Source organism: Oncorhynchus gorbuscha, unplaced genomic scaffold, assembly GCF_021184085.1.
Source record: "Oncorhynchus gorbuscha isolate QuinsamMale2020 ecotype Even-year unplaced genomic scaffold, OgorEven_v1.0 Un_scaffold_3572, whole genome shotgun sequence".
Taxonomy (NCBI): domain Eukaryota; kingdom Metazoa; phylum Chordata; class Actinopteri; order Salmoniformes; family Salmonidae; genus Oncorhynchus; species Oncorhynchus gorbuscha.
This window is the reverse complement of record NW_025747778.1, coordinates 27,501-46,541: the sequence shown is the minus strand read 5'-3', so window position 1 is coordinate 46,541 and position 19,041 is coordinate 27,501. Positions and strand designations below refer to the sequence as shown.

General features: G+C 51.3%; 1 pseudogene; it reads right to left on the bottom strand.

Moving 5' to 3' along the window:
• Window positions 1-4,436: 4,436 nt before the first annotated feature.
• Window positions 4,437-10,961, bottom strand: LOC124027931 (annotated as a pseudogene).
• Between the last annotated feature and the right edge of the window lie 8,080 nt (window positions 10,962-19,041).

Below are 19,041 nucleotides of genomic sequence, written 5' to 3'. Positions count from 1 at the left end.
ATTCATCACCTCTTCGCTGTTCCATTATATTGTTCTTATGTTGCCTGGTTCTGTTCTCCTCTGTTCTCCTTTCTCCTCTGTTCTCCTCTGTTCTCCTTTCTCCTCTGTTCTCCTCTGTTCTCATATGTTCTCTGTTCTCCTTTCTCCTCTGTTCTCCTCTGTTCTCCTTTCTCCTCTGTTCTCCTCTGTTCTCCTTTCTCCTCTGTTCTCCTCTGTTCTCCTCTGTTCTCCTCTGTTCTCCTCTGTTCTCCTCTGTTCTCCTTTCTCCTCTGTTCTCCTCTGTTCTCCTTTCTCCTCTGTTCTCCTCTGTTCTCCTCTGTTCTCCTCTGTTCTCCTCTGTTCTCCTCTGTTCTCCTTTCTCCTCTGTTCTCCTCTGTTCTCCTCTGTTCTCCTCTGTTCTCCTCTGTTCTCCTCTGTTCTCCTTTCTCCTCTGTTCTCCTCTGTTCTCCTCTGTTCTCCTCTGTTCTCCTCTGTTCTCCTCTGTTCTCCTCTGTTCTCCTTTCTCCTCTGTTCTTCTCTGTTCTCATATGTTCTCTGTTCTCCTTTCTCCTCTGTTCTCCTCTGTTCTCCTTTCTCCTCTGTTCTCCTCTGTTCTCCTCTGTTCTCCTCTGTTCTCCTTTCTCCTCTGTTCTTCTCTGTTCTCATATGTTCTCCTTTCTCCTCTGTTCTCCTCTGTTCTCCTCTGTTCTCCTCTGTTCTCCTTTCTCCTCTGTTCTCCTCTGTTCTCCTCTGTTCTCCTCTGTTCTCCTTTCTCCTCTGTTCTCCTCTTTTCTCATATGTTCTCTGTTCTCCTCTGTTCTCCTCTGTTCTCCTTTCTCCTCTGTTCTCCTCTGTTCTCATATGTTCTCTGTTCTCCTCTGTTCTCCTCTGTTCTCCTCTGTTCTCCTCTTCTGTTCTCCTCTGTTCTCCTCTGTTCTCCTCTGATTTGGTCTCCTCTGTTCTTCTCTGTTCTCCTCTGTTCTCCTCTGTTCTCCTCTGATTTGAATCTCCTCTGCTCTCTCTTGTTCTCCTCTTCTGTTCTCCTCTTCTGTTCTCCTCTCTGATTTGGTCTCCTCTGTTCTCCTCTGATTTGGTCTTCTGTTCTCCCTCTGATCTTCTCTGTTCTCCTCTTATTGTTTCTGTTCTGTTCTGTTCTTCGCTGTTCTGCAGTCTTCTTTCTGTCCCATTCACATTCTGCTGAGCATGCCTCTAGCACACTGTGTGTGGGTGTGTGTGTGTGTCTCTGCTATGTGTGTGTATGTGTGTGCATGCTAGGTGTGTGTGTATATGCAGCATGTGTGTGTGTGTGCATTCCCAATCCTGTGGGTGTGTCTCCTTTGTAAGTGTTCAACAGGAGAATGCAGCACTACCACTTTAGCTCTAGCAGTGCCTCATCATCCATCCTGACACATCTCTCCCTCCCTCCCTCCCCTCCCTTCCCCCAGCTCCCACACAGGGAGTCTTCCGCCTCTGCTGCACCTGGGTTTGTACTGCTTAGCTTTAAACACCAGAACCGCTTCACTGTGCAGGTAGTGCTGTGCCTCTCTTGATATCGATACAATGAATAGCTAGTGGTGTAGCTTTAGTTAGCTGTGTAAGTTTAGTTAGCGGTAGATTTAGTTAGCGGTGTATCTAGTTAGCGGTGTATCTTTAGTTAGCTGTGTGTAGCTTTTAGTTAGAGGTAGCTTTAGTTAGCGGTGTAGCTTTAGTTACGGTGTAGATTTAGTTAGCGTGTATCTTTAGTTAGAGGTGTAGCTTTAGTTAGCGGTGTAGCTTTAGTTAGAGGTGTATCTTTAGTTAGCGGTGTAGCTTTTAGTTAGCGGTGTATCTTTAGTTAGCGGTGTATCTTTAGTTAGCGGTGTATCTTTAGTTACAGAGGTGTAGCTTTAGTTAGCGGTGTAGCTTTAGTTAAGAGGTGTAGCTTTAGTTAGCGGTGTGTAGCTTTAGTTAGCGGTGTGTCTTTAGTTAGCGGTGTAGCTTTAGTTAGCGGTGCAGCTTTAGTTAGCGATGTAGTTTTTAGTTAGCGGTGCAGCTTTTTAGTTAGCGATGTATCTTTAGTTAGAGGTGCAGCTTTTTAGTTAGCGGTATCTTTAGTTAGCGGTGTATCTTTAGTTAGCGGTGTAGCTTTAGTTAGCGGTGTAGCTTTAGTTAGTTGTGTATCTTTAGTTAGCTGTGTAGCTTAGTTAGCGGTGTATCTTTAGTTAGCGGTGCAGCTTTAGTTAGCGGTGCAGCTTTAGTTAGCGATGTAGCTTTAGTTATGGTGCAGCTCTTTTTAGCGGTGTATCTTTAGTTAGCGGTGTATCTTTAGTTAGCGGTGTAGTTTTTTAGTTAGCGGTGTAGCTTTAGTTAGCTGTGCAAGAAATAGCGAAGGATAAAAAAGAGCTTTAGTTAGCGGTGAATCTTTAGTTAGTGTGTGACTTTAGTTAGCTTAGTGTATTTTTAGTTAGCGGTGTATCTTTAGTTAGCAGTGCTGATTTAGTTAGAGGTATCTCAGTTAGTGTGAATCTTTAGTTAGCTGTGCTGCTTTAGTTAGCAGTGTAATCCTTAGTTAGCGATGCTGCTTTAGTTAGCTGTGCTGCTTTAGTTAGCGGTAGCTTTAGTTAGCGGTGAATCTTAGTTAGCTGTGCTGCTTTAGTTAGCAGTGTAGCTTTAGTTAGCGAGTGCTGCTACAGTCAGCTGTGCCGCTTTTATTAGCGTAGCTTTAGTTTAGTGGTGAATTCTCCACATTGTGGCTGCTTTAGTTAGCAGCGTAGCTTTAGTTAGCTGTGTCATTAGTTAGCAGTGTAGTTTTTGGTTAGCTTACATGCTATTTAGTTAGCTGATGTTGTTTAGTTACGTGCAATGTTGAAGTAACTTTATTAGCTGTGCTGCTTTAGTTAGCAGTGTAGCTTTAGTTAGCTGCTGCTATAGTTAGCTGTGCTGCTTTAGTTAGCGGTGCAGCTTTAGTTAACGTGAATCTTTAGTTAGCTGTGCTGCTTTAGTTAGCGGTGTAGCTTTAGTTAGCGGTGTAGCTTTAGTTAGCGATGCTGCTTTAGTTAGCGGTGTAGCTTTAGTTAGCGGTGTAGCTTTAGGGACAGGAGTTATTCATTACCTTGTGACCTAAACATGAAACACCCTGGGCCCTTGTTATGGCTGAAAACTAAGGAGAACTCCAGGTCCAGTTGAAGCCTATAACAAAGGGCACAGAGTTAAAGTAGGGACAGGTTCAGTTGCAACAAAGAACCAGACGTTTGATTGCGATAGAATTGTAGAGTGGAACCAGAAACAATAGAATGGTGTTGAAGCATGTTGTAATCAGAACTCCTTGACATTACACCCACAGACAGTTTGGTTTGACTGGAACAGCCCAGCAGAGCACAGCTCTCAATACACAGTAATGGACTAGAAGGATATCAAAGTTTAATGGTCACAGACACAGATATGAAGACGTTATCTGTGTTACTGCCTCCAACGCACAAGGAATTCTCTCTGACAGTGAAATGATGCCAAGGTGTGTGTGTGTGTGTGTGTGTGTGTGTGTGTGTGTGTGTGTGTGTGTGTGTGTGTGTGTGTGTGTGTGTGTGTGTGTGTGTGTGTGTGTGTGTGTGTGTGTGTGTGTGTGTGTGTGTGTGTGTGTGTGTGTGTGTGTGTGTGTGTGTGTGTGTGTGTGTGAGAGAGAGTGGTGGAAGGATGCCAAAGTGATTAGTGAATGAAATGGCAAACGCAGCAGAAAATGACTCAACTCATGTTTTTATCAGTAGAGTCACAAGTTGGCCAATGAGAAACTAGATGGAAATGTTTCTTCATAGCCAGGAGTTTTCCTAACCCTGTAACCTGTACCAGGAGAACGCTCTGGACCGCAGTTTCATGTGTCAACTCAGACCTTGACCTGGGGTCTCCTTAACTTAAACGTCTTTATTCTATCCCAACACTAGCACACCTGATCAAACTAATTAACTAATCACCAAGCCCTTTGAGCAGTTGAATGAAGTGTGATAATAGGTTGATTCGATCCATCCATTTGTCTGCCCTCTATTGCTCTGGTCTGGTCTACACTGTTCTTATTAAAAGATGAAATGATGTCCCACTCTGAGCGGCCCCATTCCATTATACCATTCCGTTGTTCCATTCTAATTTATTCCATTCTATTGTTCAATTCTAATTTGTTCCATTCTAGAATTCCATTTTCATTTGTTCTACTGTTCCATTCTAAGTTGTTCTAATCGATCCCTACCATTCCATTATAAGCTGGTGCATTGCATTGGTCCATTCTAAGCTATTGAGCAGGAGAAGTGTAAATATAGCCTGTATAGAACAGTAAGGCCTTAACACATGGACTCAATGTCACCAAAGTCAGAACGGAATAGAGAAGAGGTATGCATGTACAGTATGTAGGGTCTCAATAGCACCCTATTCTTTACACAGTGCACTACATTTTGACCAGAGTCAATGGGGGGGCTGGTCAAAAGTAGTGCACTTCATAGGGAATAGGGTGCCATGTAGGACACATCCAAAGACATATTCATAATTACCTGTGCGTCCACCAGTGTAGCGTTGACCAGACTTCTCGTTGATGAAGACGTGGACCAGCGCGGTGGGCGCAGAGCGACTGCCTCCACTGTCGTTGACCCTGACCACCAGGCGATGCAGCCCCTGTGTCTCCTCTCTAGGGGCTCTGCCACGGTGATCACTCCACTGGCCAGGCCGATCTCAAACAGCCTGAAGGGGTTCCCTCCTACCAGGGAGAAGCGCAGGTCAGCGTTGCGGCCAAAGTCCGAGTCCGACGCTGCCACGGTTCTGACGATGGTCCGGGTGGAGGAGGCCGGGGGAGGAGGGTGTAGGAATCGTTGGTGGGTGAGGTCACGGAGGGGGCGTTGTCGCTCATCAGTTACGATGAGGGGAGACTGTCGCCGTGGGCGGAGCGAGGCGGAGCCCCACCGCCGACGGCCCGGACGCGGGAAGGTGTAGGTGGAGCGGCGTTCCCGGTCAAAGGCCACGGAGGAGAAGATCAGTCCCTGTGTTGTTCTCTATGGAGAACGTGTCTTCACCTCTTCCTCCTCCCTCCTCTCCTACTCCCTTGTTCTTCTCCCCTCCTCCTCCTCCACCTCTTCTCCTTCTTCTTCCTCCATCTCTACGAAAAGACTCAGCTCCGCGTTCTCACCCTCATCCGCATCTGTTACCGTTACCATGCCGACTGGGCTGTTGGCAAGGAGTTCTCCTTCACGTAGAACGTGAACACTTCCTGAACAAACTTGGGAGTGTTGTCGTTGCGGCCGGTCACCATGATTACCACCGTGGCCGACCCTGCAGCGAGGGGAATCCCTTATCCCTGGCGATCACCTGAACTCGTACACTCTCCTGACCTCCCGGTCCAGAACCCCGTCGCACGGATATCCCCATTATCAGCATCAATATAGAACAGGCCGTTAACGGACGGATCCAACGAATACACATCTCTGCATTCTTCCCGGAATCGGAATCCGCCGCAACCACGGTGACCACACGCTCTCCTGGTTGGTTGTTCTCGGCAAAGTGGACCTCCACCACGGCCTGGGCGAAGGCAGGAGTGTGGTCGTTGATGTCCACTACCCTGACCATGAGAGAGCTGTTGCTGGAGAGAGACGGGGAACCGGAGTCGACTGCCACGATGGTCACGCTGTACTCCTTAGTGGCCTCGTAGTCCAACAGGGCCGACGTGTGGAGGAAATACTTCTTACGGTTTCTAAGGAAACAAGGTTCAATATTAACGGAAAATTACAAAGAAATGAATCAATATAATTACTTCCTCCTGTGGAAGGAGAGTTACATCGCAAAATCTAAATATAGGACATTTTGAATTTATATGGCTCAAATTAACATAACGTATGTGATTTTTGTGAATTTCAGCTAAACGTATCTGTCAGGTTTATGTTATGGCAGCTGTATGTTGATGCTCCAATACTATTTCAGCCTCTCGGTGCGCCGTGCTGGAATACTCTGAACTTAACTTTATAAATGAAAATAAAATAAACTCGAAACAGATCAATGTGTTTTCATCTCACCTGTCGAAGGCGTCGTCCGCGGGCAGTGGCAGGAGCGCCGTCTCTCCCGCTGGTTTCAGGGTGAACGGTACGTCCCCGACCACCGTACAGGTCACCGCTCCGTTCTCCCCCTGGTCCCGGTCTGACACCTGAACCAGCGCCACCGGCGTGTCCACCAGAACATTCTCCGGTACCAGCGCCACTCCGTCCCTCACCAGAATCCGTCCGATCTTCCTGATCTCCACGACCGGAACGTTGTCGTTCTCATCCCGGACCACCAGGACTACGGTCAGCCCGGTCGGTGCGCTGGGCGGCTGACCGCGATCCCTTGCCGTAACCGTGAACCGTAACTGGGCCACTTCTCCCGGTCAATCCTGTGGAGGACGCTCAGCCAACCGGTAGCCTCGTCCAGTCGGAGGGAGACGCGGACAGATTCCGTGGCAGCGCCGAAGACGTACTCCACCTGTCCGTTGACGCGACGTCGCGGTCCGACGCGCGCACCTGGAGGACGGGGTTCCGGGAGGCGCATTCTCCGCCATCTCGGCCTCATAGATGGCTCTCTCGAAGCGCGGGCTGTTGTCCATAAAGAAATACCATGTATTTAGAAAACATTGTTTGTGCTTTTCAACCTAATTTAGCTAGTGATGCTTTATACTAATTTAGCTAGTGGTGATCTATGCTAATTTGGCTAGTGGTGCTTTATACTAATTTAGCTAGTGGCGCTTTACACTAATTTAGCTAGTGGTGCTCTATGCTAATTTAGCCAGTTGTGATCTATGCTAATTTAGCCAGTTGTGCTCTATGCTAATTTAGCCAGTTGTGCTCTATGCTAATTTAGCTAGTGTTTCTCTATGCTGATGCTACTATTCCAGCTCTTTAGTTTAATGGGTAAACCAATCCAACTTTTTAGACAGTTTACTCTCCATTAGTCAGCACCTCTACTAACATTTTTGGGTGTGCCTCAGCTCATGCTTTTCACGAGACTACGTTTTCATCCTACCTGTTGTCGTTGACATCGGTGATGGCGACACGGAGGAGCGCCTGGGAAGAGCGAGGAGGGTTCCCACCGTCCCGGACCCGTAGAACCAGCTCATACGAGTCGCGTGCTTCACGGTCCAGAGGGCCTTTCACGATCAGCTGCGGTTGTTTCTCGCCGTCGGGCGTGTCGGCGACCTGGAGCTCAAACACACTGCTCCTCACACCTCCTCCTGCACCTCCTCCTGCACCTCCTCCGTTGTTATCCAATGCTCCTCTCCTCCTATCCCCTCCTCCTCCTGTTCCATCCGCTCTTCCCATAGGCCCCCCGGCTGCTCTCCTCGCTGACCCCAACCCTGACCCCGCCGACCCGGAAGAGCTGCCATCTTGAATCAACTCATAACGATCAATCCCATTGTGCCCGAAGTCGCGATCCGTCGCCGTGGGTAACAGATACAGCGTGCCTATTGGACGGTTCTCCTCGACAGATAATGTCAGCACTGACGACGGAAACGAAGGAGTGTTGTCATTGATGTCGGTGATGACCACACGGCCCTCAAAGAGATCCACCCAACTCTGGAGCGGACCGATCACAGACACTTCGAAGTCCAGGAAACACTCGTTCTCATCGAAGATCATCTGACACTGGGACAGCTTCTCCGGTCAATCCTCCGCTGCCCGGTAGTCAGCTCCCGGTAACGTTATCAATCTTGAAGAACTCCGAGCCGCTCTCCAGGGCGAATGTGACATCTCCGGAGCCGGTGCCCGCGGACAGGCCGAGGTCGGCAGCCACATTACCGATCATAACGTCTGCGGGGCCCTCCTCAGCCACCCGGTAACGGAGAGCCGAGTCAGCGACCGGGGAGCTGAGTCATCGTTAGTAGGAGAAGGACTAGGAGGTGGAACTCCCCCGGTCCAGTTAGCGTTACCGAGCAGGAGAACACTGCTCCACCACAGACACCTACCCCTGTCCTCCGCATGGCTCCCGCCGTTCCCTCTCTCTCTCTCTCTCTCTCTCTCTCTCTCTCTCTCTCTCTCTCTATTCCCCTCTCTCTCTCTCTCTATTCCTCTCTCTCCCTGTCTCTTTCCCCTCTCTCTCTCTCTCTCTCTCTTATCCCCTCTCTCTCTCTCTCTCTCTCTCTCTATTCCCCTCCTCTCTCTCTCTCTCTCTCTCTCTCTCTCTCTCTCTCTATTCCCTCTCTCTATCTTCTCTCTCTCTCTCTCTCTCTATTCCTCTCTCTCCTGTCTCTTTCTCTCTCTGGGTATCTATATTTCTACCTTTCCCTCCTTCTCTGTCGTTAATGTGTCTATCTGGGCTGTATATCTTTGTTCCCTCTCTTTCTCTCTCTTCCCCGTCTCTCTCTCCCCCTCCCACTCTCCCCTCTCTCTCTCTCCCTCTCCCCCTCCCTCTCTCCCCCTCTCTCTCTCTCTCTCTCTTGGCAGTTCCGCTGCCTGGGGTTCAGGAAAGCTTCACAGCACTCTAATAACACACTGCAGATCAGACTCTCTGTGGTTAATGTGATCGGGTTGGATATCTCTGTTTCAGTCAGGATCTCTGTTTTCTCTATTCTTTTGTCTTTCTCTTTATTGTTGAGATTTTGGGTTTAAAAATAAACTTCCTCTAAGTCTCGCTGGGATGTTCAGAGCACAAAGATATCAGCAAATCCATCCAGCAAGAAGAGAGAAACCAAATCATCCACTCACGTTAATTAATCCACTTGACTCTCTCTCGCTCTCTTTTTTTTATGATGGAGACGTATTCCGTTTCTCCCTCTCTTGAGGACTCTCGTATCAGTTATATTAGTCCGTTAGTAATTTCGCTTAATTCCGGTCGCGTTCCGGGGGACCGAGGGGCTCTCTCGGCGGTTTTGACGAGTTGAAGAGAAACTGCAATGCAGCACTTCCACAAAGAAAACTGTACACGACTCTGTCTCAGGACCCCGAATCACTAATGTTGTGAAAAATATTTACATCCACAAAGCGTAACACAATCGGTTTAAAAGTAAAGTATTTGATATCGTCCGGTAATCGTTTAGAGTTTAATTGTGGTTTCTTACCTCTCGCTCCCCGGTATGAGTCTGAACTACGCGTGTGTTTTTCCCCGCAGTGAAGCAACGTGCCAAGCAGTTGGTCGAATGCCTTCACGGAACTTCACAAGACAATAGTGCTTTTTCACAGCCACTTCCCGGGACGGAATAATAATCTAAACCGTAAACCGGAGCTCGCTCACATCAGCAACCCTTGTTTTTTAAAAAGCAAAAGAGATCCCGAAGTCAACAAACCGGTCAATTATAATTCCTTGTGCGTTCGCGAGGATGTTTCGGTCATGAACCGAGAGAAAATGCGTATTTTCCAGAGTCCTGCATTCCATCGTTCATTCTCCACGCACGCCTTCTCCCTCTTTTTCTTTCTCTCACCTGCACGTTCTACTGCACTGCATGTGCGCGCGTGGCTTGCTTTCTGCCTGATCTGAAATGATGCTGCAGTCTCTCTCTCCGCCTCTCTCTCTCTCGCTCTCTCTCGCTCTCTCTCTCTCTCTCTCTCTCTCTCTCTCTCTCTCTCTCTCTCTCTCTCTCTCTCTCTCTCTCTCTCCCTCCTCTCTCTCCGCCTCTCTCTCTCTCTCACTCTTCACTGCAACATTTCCCTAGCCACGTAACTTGATCGTTCAGCTGAAACGGGAGAACGGAACGAGAGGCAGTGTTGTGTCGCTCACGGTGTGTGCGTGTGTGTGTGTATCGGTAACAGACCTATCCTCCTCGCTGTCACTGCACTAGATTCAATGTGGCGTTTACGTGGCTCAGGGTGGGATGAGATGTGGGGAATATCTTTATTCACAAAGAGGATGCAGGGAAGGAAGGGATATTGGTTGTCAGAGGAATATAATGGGAACGTATTCTGCACAATCGGCATTTTATTTTATTGTGTTGTACGGTTGCCAGCCAGCGTTGGACAGGCTACGGGGACTGGGGTTTAAATGGAAATCGCCCCACTAACGTAATACCGGCACAAACACACACGTTTTAATAATGACTGAGACTTCTTTATCCAGTTATGACCCACAACAGCCCATCTGAATGTCATCATTCATCCGGCGGCATGTGGTTCTCTGATGACGTCTCATAGTAACAGCTATCAGATTTATATGAATACACGATATGACCCCTGTGGCTAAAGGTCGAAGGGCAAACATATAGACTAATAATAATAATAATAATAAGGATATTATTTAATAATTTATAATAATATATATTTTCATTTTACATGATTAGGCCTGTAAAAGGGTAAGTATTATATTTGAATAGTTTGTTTTATTTTCGTCAATATTTGAGCCAGTCGGTTAGAATCGTTGCAGTATAGTTCTTGTTTGGTATAGTTGTTCCCTGTAGAATAATGAAGTAGCGTTTTCTTTTGTCTGACTGCGGCACTAAACACACACACACACACACACACACACACACACACACACACACACACACACACACACACACACACACACACACACACACACACACACACACACACACACACACACACACACACACACACACACACACACACACACACACACACACACACACACACACACACACACACACACACACACTATATATACTGAAGACGTTACAGCCACAGACTCTCTCTATCTCCGCGGGCTGACCCGCAGCACGCGCTGCTCGGTGAGCGCAATGCAGCAACCGGCTCCTCTCGTGCAGTGTACCGCTAGGCTACAGAACGCAACAAAAGGCGTCGCGGAGGGAAGAGGAGAAGAGATAAGGCTTTACCTGCAGTACCTCTCTCTCTCTTTCTCTCTCTCTGTCCTCCATCCCACCGCAACCACAATCCCAATGCCCCCTTCCCTCCTTCCAGCTCTCCTGGTTTCTTTCCCTTTAATTAAATTATACCAGGCCCGGTCCAGTCAGGGCCGACAATGTTACCCCCAACCCACCAGGATTCGGTCCGGAAGTGGGGGAAGGAGGGGGGGCTTCCCCGAGTCTCCACTCCATTCATAACGCTGTGAGGGAGACGCAGGTCATGTACAGTATGCTGAGACAGCCGTTAAAGCGCGGCTCTGAGGGATGGGACAACATGGTAACTCGTCTCTCTCTCTTCCCCTCTCTCTCTCTCTCCCCCTCTCTCTCCTCTCCCTTCCCCTCTCTCTCTCTCCCTTCCACTCTCTCTCACTCTCCCTTCCCTCTCTCTCTCCTTCTCTTTCTCTCCGTGCTGCATTGGTAGCAGGAGGATTTGTGTCTTTAGCATTCCGGCAGCGTCGACACACGCTGCCTCCCTCGGTGCTCCCGCGCCCTCTGTTGTTCGATCCGCATGTGACTTTGATTTCCGTTGAAATCAATCGGCGTCTGTGGGTGCTGGTGCTGAGTGTGTGTATGTCGCTCTGTTGTGCAGGGTGGTGATGATAGGGGAGGGGAGGGAAGGGGGGGGCTTACATCGTCAATGCCTGATCTATGTTATGTATAACATTACTAAGCAGAATGAGCAACATGACATCACAACATCAACAAAGACACACAACAACAGACGAACATAAATAAATACACTACCGGTCAAAAGTTGTAGAACAGCAAAGCTGTCATCAAGACAAAGGGTCGAAGAAGAATCTAAAATCTAAAATACATTTTGATTTGTTTAACACTTTTTGGGGGGTTATGACATTAATCCATATGTGTTATGTCATAGTGTTGATGTCTTCACTATTATTATACAATGTAGAACATAGTAAACATAAAGGAAAAACCCTTGAATGAGAAGCTGTGTCCAAGCTTTAGACTGCTACTGTATATATATATATATATATATATATATTTGTTTTCATGTATTGCCTGGATCCACCTGGAAAAATTCTGGGCTTCATAAACTATATATTTGAGCATTCTGTTAGTCTGTTAATACAATTCAATCAGTTTGTAAATGTCAGCAGTCCGGTTTAGAAGGTGCATCATACCAAGCTTTAGACTGCTACTGTATATATATATATATATATATATATACTATTTGTTTTCATGTATTGCCTGGATCCACCTGGAAAAATTCTGGGCTTCATAAACTATATATTTGAGCATTCTGTTAGTCTGTTAATACAATTCAATCAGTTTGTAAATGTCAGCAGTCCGGTTTAGAAGGTGCATCATACCAAAATGACTAAAGTCAAATATCTGAACAAATATCTGCTATCTTCCACAGACGTTAGACAATACACTCATTTGACGTGAATAATCTCTATAGAGAGAGGGAGGAGAGAGAGGGAGAGAGAGATAGGGGGAAGGAGAGAGAGAGGGAAGGGAGAGGAAAGGGCAGAGAGAGGGGGAAGGGAGAGAGAGGGAGGGAAGGGAGAGAGAGAGGGGAAGGGAGAGTGAGAGAGAGAGGGCAAAGGAGAGAGAGAGAGGGAAAGGAGAGAGGGAAGGGAGAGAGAGAGGGAAGGGAGAGTGAGAGAGAGAGGGGAAGGGAGAGTGAGAGAGAGGGGAAGGAGAGGAGAGAGAGAGGGGAAGGAGAGAGAGGGGAGGAGAGGAGAGGAAGAGAGAGGGGGAAGGAGAGAGAGAGGGCAAGGGAGAGAGAGAGGGGGAAGGAGAGAGAGAGGGGAAGGGAGAGAGAGAGAGGGGGAAGGGAGAGAGAGGGGAAAGAGAGAGAGAGAGAGGGGGAAGGAGAGAGAGAGAGGGGAAGGGAGAGAGAGAGGGGAAGGGAGAGTGAGAGAGAGAGGGGAAGGGAGAGTGAGAGAGAGAAGGGAAGGGAGAGAGAGAGAGAGAAGGGAGAGGAGAGAGAGGGGGAAGGGAGAGAGATAGGGAAGGGAGAGAGAGAGGGGAAGGGAGAGTGAGAGAGAGGGGAAGGGAGAGTGAGAGAGGGGAAGAGAGAGAGAGAGGGGAACAGAGAGAGAGGGGAAAGGAGGAGAGAGGGAGAGAGAGAGGGGAAGGGAGAGAGAGAGGGGAAGGGAGAGTGAGAGAGGGGAAGGGAGAGAGAGATAGGGGGGAAGGGAGAGTGAGAGAGAGGGGAACAGAGTGCGAGAGAGAGGTGAAGGGAGAGAGAGATAGGGGAAGGGAGAGAGAGAGAGAGAGAGAGAGAGAGGGGAAGGGAGAGAGAGAGAAGGAGAAAGAAAGAGGGAAGGGAGAGAGAGAGAGGGAAGGGAGAGAGAGAGGAGGGGAGAGGGAGAGAGAGAGGGGAAGGAGAGTGAGGGAAGGGAGAGTGGAGAGGGGAAGGGGTGAGAGAGAGGGGAAAGGAGAGGAGATAGGGGGAGGAGAGGAGAGAGAGAGGGGAAGGGAGAGAGAGGGCAAAAGAGAGAGAGAGAGGGAAGGAGAGAGAGAGGGGAAGGGAGAGAGAGAGGGGGAAGGGAGAGAGGGAAGGAGAGAGAGAGAGGGGAAGGGAGAGAAGAGGGAAGGAGAGGGAGAGGGGAGAGAGAGGGAGGAAGGAGAGAGAGAGAGGGAAGGGAGAGGAGAGAGAGGGGAAGGGAGAGAGTGAGAGAGAGAGAGGGAAAGAGAGAGAGAGAGGGGAAAGGAGAGAGAGAGGGCAAAGGAGAGAGAGAGGGGGAAGGGAGAGAGAGAGAGGGGGGAAGGGAGAGAGAGAGGGGGAAGGGAGAGAGAGAGGGGAAGGGAGAGTGAGAGAGAGAAGGGAGAGGAGAGAGAGGGGAAAGGGAGAGAGAGGGAAGGGAGAAGAGGGAAGGGAAGGAGAGAGAGAGGGGAAGGGAGAGTGAGAGAGAGGGGAAGGGAGAGAGGAGAGGGGGAAGAGAGAGGAGAGAGAGGGGAACAGAGTCGAGAGAGAGGTGAAGGGAGAGAGAGATAGGGGAAGGAGAGAGAGAGAGAGGGGAAGGGAAGGAGAGAGAGGGGAAGGGAAAGAAAGAGGGAAGGGAGAAGAGAGGGGAAGGAGAGAGTGAGAGGGAAAGGAGAGTGAGAGAGAGAGGGAAGGGAGAGTGAGAGAGAGGGAAGGGAAGTGAGAGATCGAGGGCAAAGGAGGAGAGGAGGGGAAGGGAGAGAGAGAGAGGGGAACAGAGAGGTGAGGGAAGGAAGTGAGAGAGAGAGAGGGGAGAGGAGACAAGAGAGAGAGAGGGAAGGGAGAGAGGGGGAAGAGAGAGAGAGGAAAGGAGAGGGAGAGAGAGAGGGGAAAGGAGAGAGAGAGTGCAAAGGAGAGAGAGAGAGGGAAGGGAAGGGAGAGAGAGAGAGAGGGGAAGGGGAGAGTGAGAGAGGGGGGGGGAGAGAGAGAGAGGGGAAGGGAGAGAGAGAGGGAAGGGAGAGTGGAGAGAGAGAGGGAAGGGAGAGGGGAAGAGAGTGGGGAAAGGGAGAGTGAGAGGCAAAGGGAAGAGAGAGAGAGGGGGAAGGGAGAGTGAGAGAGAGGGGAAGGGAGAGAGAGAGAGAGAGGGGAAGGGAGGAGAGAGAGGGGGAAGGAGAGTGAGAGAGAGGGGAAAGGAGAGAGAGGGGGAAGGAAGAGAGAGAGGGGAAGGGAGAGGAGAGGGGGAAGGGAAGAGAGAGAGGGGAAGGGAGAGAGAGAGGGAGTGAGAGAGAGTGAGAGAGAGTGGAAGGGAAGTGGGTGAGAGAGAGGAAGGGAGAGTGAGAGAGAGGGGGAAGGGAGAGTGAGAGAGAGGGGAAGGGTGAGAGAGGGGGGAAAGAGAGAGAGGGGGAAGGGAGAGAGTGAGAGAGAGAGAGGAAGGGAGAGTGAGAGGAAGGAGGAGGGAAGGGAGAGAGAGAGAGAAGGGAGAGTGAGAGAGAGAGGGCAAAGAGAGATCGACAAGGGAGGGAAGGGAGAGAGAGAGAGGGGAAGTGAGAGAGAGAGGGCAAAGGGAGAGAGGAGAGGGGGGAAGGGAGAGAGAGAGAGGGGAAGGGAGTGAGAGAGAGGGGGGGGAGAGGAGAGAGAGAGAGGGGGAAGGGAGGGCAAAAAGGAGAGAGAGAGAGGGGGAAGGGAGAGAGATAGGGAGGGAAGGGAGAAGAGAGAGAGGGGAAGGAGAGAGAGAGGGGAAGGGAGAGAGAGAGAGAGAGGGGAAGGAGAGTGGGAAAAGGAGAGTGAGGGGAAGGGAGAGCGGGAGAGAGAGGGAAGGGAGAGAGAGAGAGAGGGGAAGGGAGAGAGAGAGAGAGGGAAAGGAGAGAGAGATAGGGAGGGAAGGGAGAAGGGAGAGAGGGGAAGGGAGAAAGAGAGAGGGGGAAGGGCAGAGAGAGAGGGGAAGGGAGAGAGAGAGGGAAGGGAGAGAGAGAGAGGGGGGAAGGGAGAGAGAGAGGGGAAGGGAGTGAGAGAAGGGAGGAAGGGAGAGAGAGAGGGGAAGGGGAGAAGAGAGAGGGGGAAGGAGAGAGTGAGAGAGGGGAAGGGAGAAGGAGAGAGTGAGGGAAGGGAGAGGAGAGAGAGAGGGGAAGGGAGAGAGAGAGAGAGAGAGAGAGGGGAAGGGAGAGTGAGAGAGAGAGGGAAGAGGAGAGAGAGAGGGGAAAGGAGAGAGAGAGAGAGGGAAGGGAGTGAGAGAGAGGGAAGGGAGAGAGAGAGAGAGAAAAGGAGAAGGGAGAGGAGACAGAGGGGAAGGAGGGGAGAGGAGAGGGAAGGGAGAGAGAGAGGGAAGGGAGAGAGAGAGAGGGGAAGGGGAAGGAGAGAGAGGGGAAGGGAGGTGAGGGGGGAGAGGAAAGAGGGGAAAGGAGAGAGAGATAGGGGGAAGGGAGAGGAGAGAGAGAGGGGAACAGAGAGGAGAGAGAGGTGAAGGGAGAGAGAGATAGGGGAAGGAGAGAGAGAGAGAGAGAGAGAGGAGAGAGGGGAAGGGAGAGAGGGGAAGAAGGAGAAAGAAAGAGGGAGAAGGGAGAGAGAGAGGGTGGGGAAGGGGGGAAGGGAGAGGGGAAGGAGAGTGAGTGAGAGAGAGGGGAAGGGAGAGGAGGCAAGGAGGAAGGGAGAGTGAGAGAGAGGGGAAGGGAGAGTGAGAGAGAGGGGAAAGGAGAGAGTGAGAGGGAAGGGGAGGGAGAAGAGAGAGAGGGGAAGGGAGAGAGAGAGAGAAGTGAGGGGAAGGGAGAGTGAGAGAGAGGGGGAAGGGAGAGAGAGAGGGCAAAGGAGAGAGAGAGGGGAAGGGAGAGAGGGGACAAAGGAGAGAGAGAGAGGGGAAGGGAGAGAGAGAGAGAGAGAGAGGAAGAGAGAGTGAGAGAGGAGAGAGAGAGAGGGGGAAGGGAGAGTGAGAGAGGGGAAGAGAGAGTGAGAGAGGGGAAGAGAGAGTGAGAGAGGGGAAGAGAGAGAGGGGAAGAGAGAGTGAGAGAGGGGAAGAGAGAGGAGAGAGGGGAAGGGAGAGTGAGATGGGGAAAAGAGAGAGGGGGAAGGGAGAGAGAGAGAGAGGGGAAGGGAGAGGAGAGAAGGGGAAGGGAGAGTGAAGGGAGGGAAGGGAAGGGGATGAGGAAGAGGGGAAGGAGAGAGAGAGAGAGAGGGAAGGGAGAGTGAGAGAGAGAGGGGAAGGGAGAGTGAGAGAGAGAGGGGAAAGGAGAGTGAGAGAGAGAGGGGAAAGGAGAGAGAGAGGGCAAAGGAGAGAGAGAGAGGGGGAAGGGAGAGGAGAGAGGGGAAGGGAGAGAGAGAGAGGGGAAGGGAGAGAGAGAGAGGGGAAGTGAGAGAGAGGAGGGAAGGGAGAGTGAGAGAGAGAGGGGAAGGGAGAGAGAGAGAGAGAGGAGAGAAGGAAGAGAGGAGGAGAAGAGGAAGGGAGAGGAGTGAGAGAGAGGGAAGGGAGAGTGAGAAAGAGAGGGGAAGGAGAGTGAGAGAGAGAGGGAAGGGAGAGTGAGAGAGAGGGAACAGAGGGAGAGGGAGAGAGAGAGGGGAAGGGAGAGTGAGAGGGAAGGAAGAGAGAGAGGGGAAGGGAGAGAGAGAGGGGAAGGGAGAGTGAGAGAGAGAGGGGAAGTGAGAGATCGAGGGCAAAGGAGAGAGAGAGAGGGGGAAGGGAGAGAGAGAGAGGGGAAGGGAGAGAGAGAGAGGGGAAGGGAGAGAGAGAGGGGAAGGGAGAGTGAGAGAGAGAGGGGAAGGGAGAGTGAGAGAGAGAGGGAACAGAGAGTGAGGAGAGAGAGAGGGGAAAGGGAGGAGTGAGAGAGAGAGGAAAGGGAGAGAGATCGAGGGCAAAGGAGAGAGAGAGAGGGGGAAGGGAGAGAGAGAGAGAGGGGAAGGAAGAGAGAGTGAGAGGGGAAGGGAGAGGGGAAGAGAGAGTGAGAGGAGAGAGAGAGGGAAGGAGAGTGAGAGAGAGAGGGGAAAGGGAAGGGAGAGAGAAGAGGGAAAGGAGAGTGAGAGGGCAAAGGAGAGAGAGAGAGGGGAAGGAGAGTAGAGAGAGAGAGGGGGAAGGGAGAGAGAGAGAGGGGAAGGAGAGTGAGAGAGGGAAGGGAGGGAGAGGGGAAGGGAGAGTGAGAGAGAGAGGGAAGGGAGAGTGAGAGAGAGAGGGGAAGGAGAGTGAGAGAGAGAGGGGAAGGGAGAGTGAGAGAGAGAGGGAAGGGAGAGGGCAAAGGAGAGGGAAGGGAGAGGAGAGAGAGAGGGGAAGGGAGAGAGAGAGAGGGGGAAGGGAGAGGAGAGAGGGGAAGGGAGAGAGAGAGAGAGGGGAAAGGAGAGTGAGAGAGAGAGAGGGGAAAGGGAGAGTGAGAGAGAGAGGGAAGGAGAGAGGGGAGAGGGAGAGAGAGATCGAGGGGAAGGAGAGAGAGAGAGGGGGAAGGGAGAGAGAGAGAGGGGAAGGGAGAGAGAGAGGGGAAGGAGAGAGAGAGAGGGGAAGGGAGAGTGAGAGAGAGGAAAGGAGGGAGAGAGAGAGGAAGGGAGAGTGAGAGAGAGAGAGGGAAGGGAGAGATCGAGAAAGGAAAGGAGAGAGAGAGAGAGGGAAGAGAGAGAGGGAGAGAAGGGAGAGAGAGAGAGAGGGGAAGGGAGAGTGAGAGGGAAGGGAAGAGAGAGAGGGGAAGGGAGAGAGAGAGGGGAAGGGAGAGGAGAGAGAGGGAGGGAAGTGGAGATCGAGGGAAGAGAGAGAGGAGGGGGCAAGGAGAGAGAGAGGGAAAGGAGAGAGAGAGAGGGAAGGGAGAGAGAGAGGGGAAGGGAGAGAGAGAGAGGAGAGGGAGAGTGAGAGAGAGAGGGGAAGGGAGAGTGAGAGAGAGAGGGGAAGGAGAGTGAGAGAGAGAGAGGAAGGAGAGAGAGGGCAAAGGAGAGAGAGAGAGGTTGAAGGGAGAGAGAGAGAGAGGGAAGGGGAGAGAGAGAGGAGAGAGAGGGAAGGAGAGAGAGAGAGAGAGGGAAGGGAGAGGGAGAGAGAGGGGAAAGGAGAGTGAGAGAGAGAGGGGAAAGGAGAGAGAGTGAGAAGAGAGAGAGAGGTTGGAAGGGAGAGAGGGGGAAGGAGAGGAGAGAGAGGAAGGGAAGGGAGAGAGAGAGAGGAGAAGGGGAAGAGTGAGAGAGAGAGGGAAGGAGAGGAGAGAGAGTGGAAGGAGAGAGAGAGAGAGGGAAGGGAGAGAGAGAGAGAGGGGGAAGGGAGAGTGAGAGAGAGAGGGAAGGGAGAGGAGAGAGAGAGGGGAAGGAGAGAGAGAGGGGGGAGAGGGAGAGAGAGAGAGGGAGGGGAAGTGAGAGAGAGAGAGGGGGGAAAGGGAGAGAGAGAGGGAAGGGAGAGGGAGAGAGAGGGAAGGAGAGAGAGAGAGAGGAGGGAGAGGGGGAAGTGAGAGAGAGAGAGGGGAAGGGAGAGAGAGAGGAAGGGAGAGAGAGAGGGAAAGGAAGGGAGAGGGAAGGGAGGGAGAGAGAGAGGGAAAGGAGAGGGAGAGAGAGAGGGGAGGGGGAAGGGAGAGGGAGAGAGAGGAAGGGAGAGAGAGAGAGAGGGGAACAGAGAGAGGGAAGAGAGGAGAAGGGAGAGAGAGAGAGGGGAAGGGAGAGGTGAGAGAGGGGAAGGGGAGAAGAGAGAGAGGGAAAGAGAGAGAGAGGGCAAAGGAGAGAGAGGAGAGAGGGGGAAGGGAGAGAGAGAGAGAGGGAAGGGAGAGAGAGAGAGAGGGAAGGAGAGTGAGAGAGAAGGGAAGGGAGAGGGAGGGCAAAGGAGAGAGAGGGGGGAAGGAAGGAGAGAGGGGAAGGGAGAGAGAGAGGGGAAGGGAGAGAGAGGGGAAGGGAGGAGAGAGGGGAAGGGAGAGTGAGAGAGTGGAAGGGAGAGTGGGTG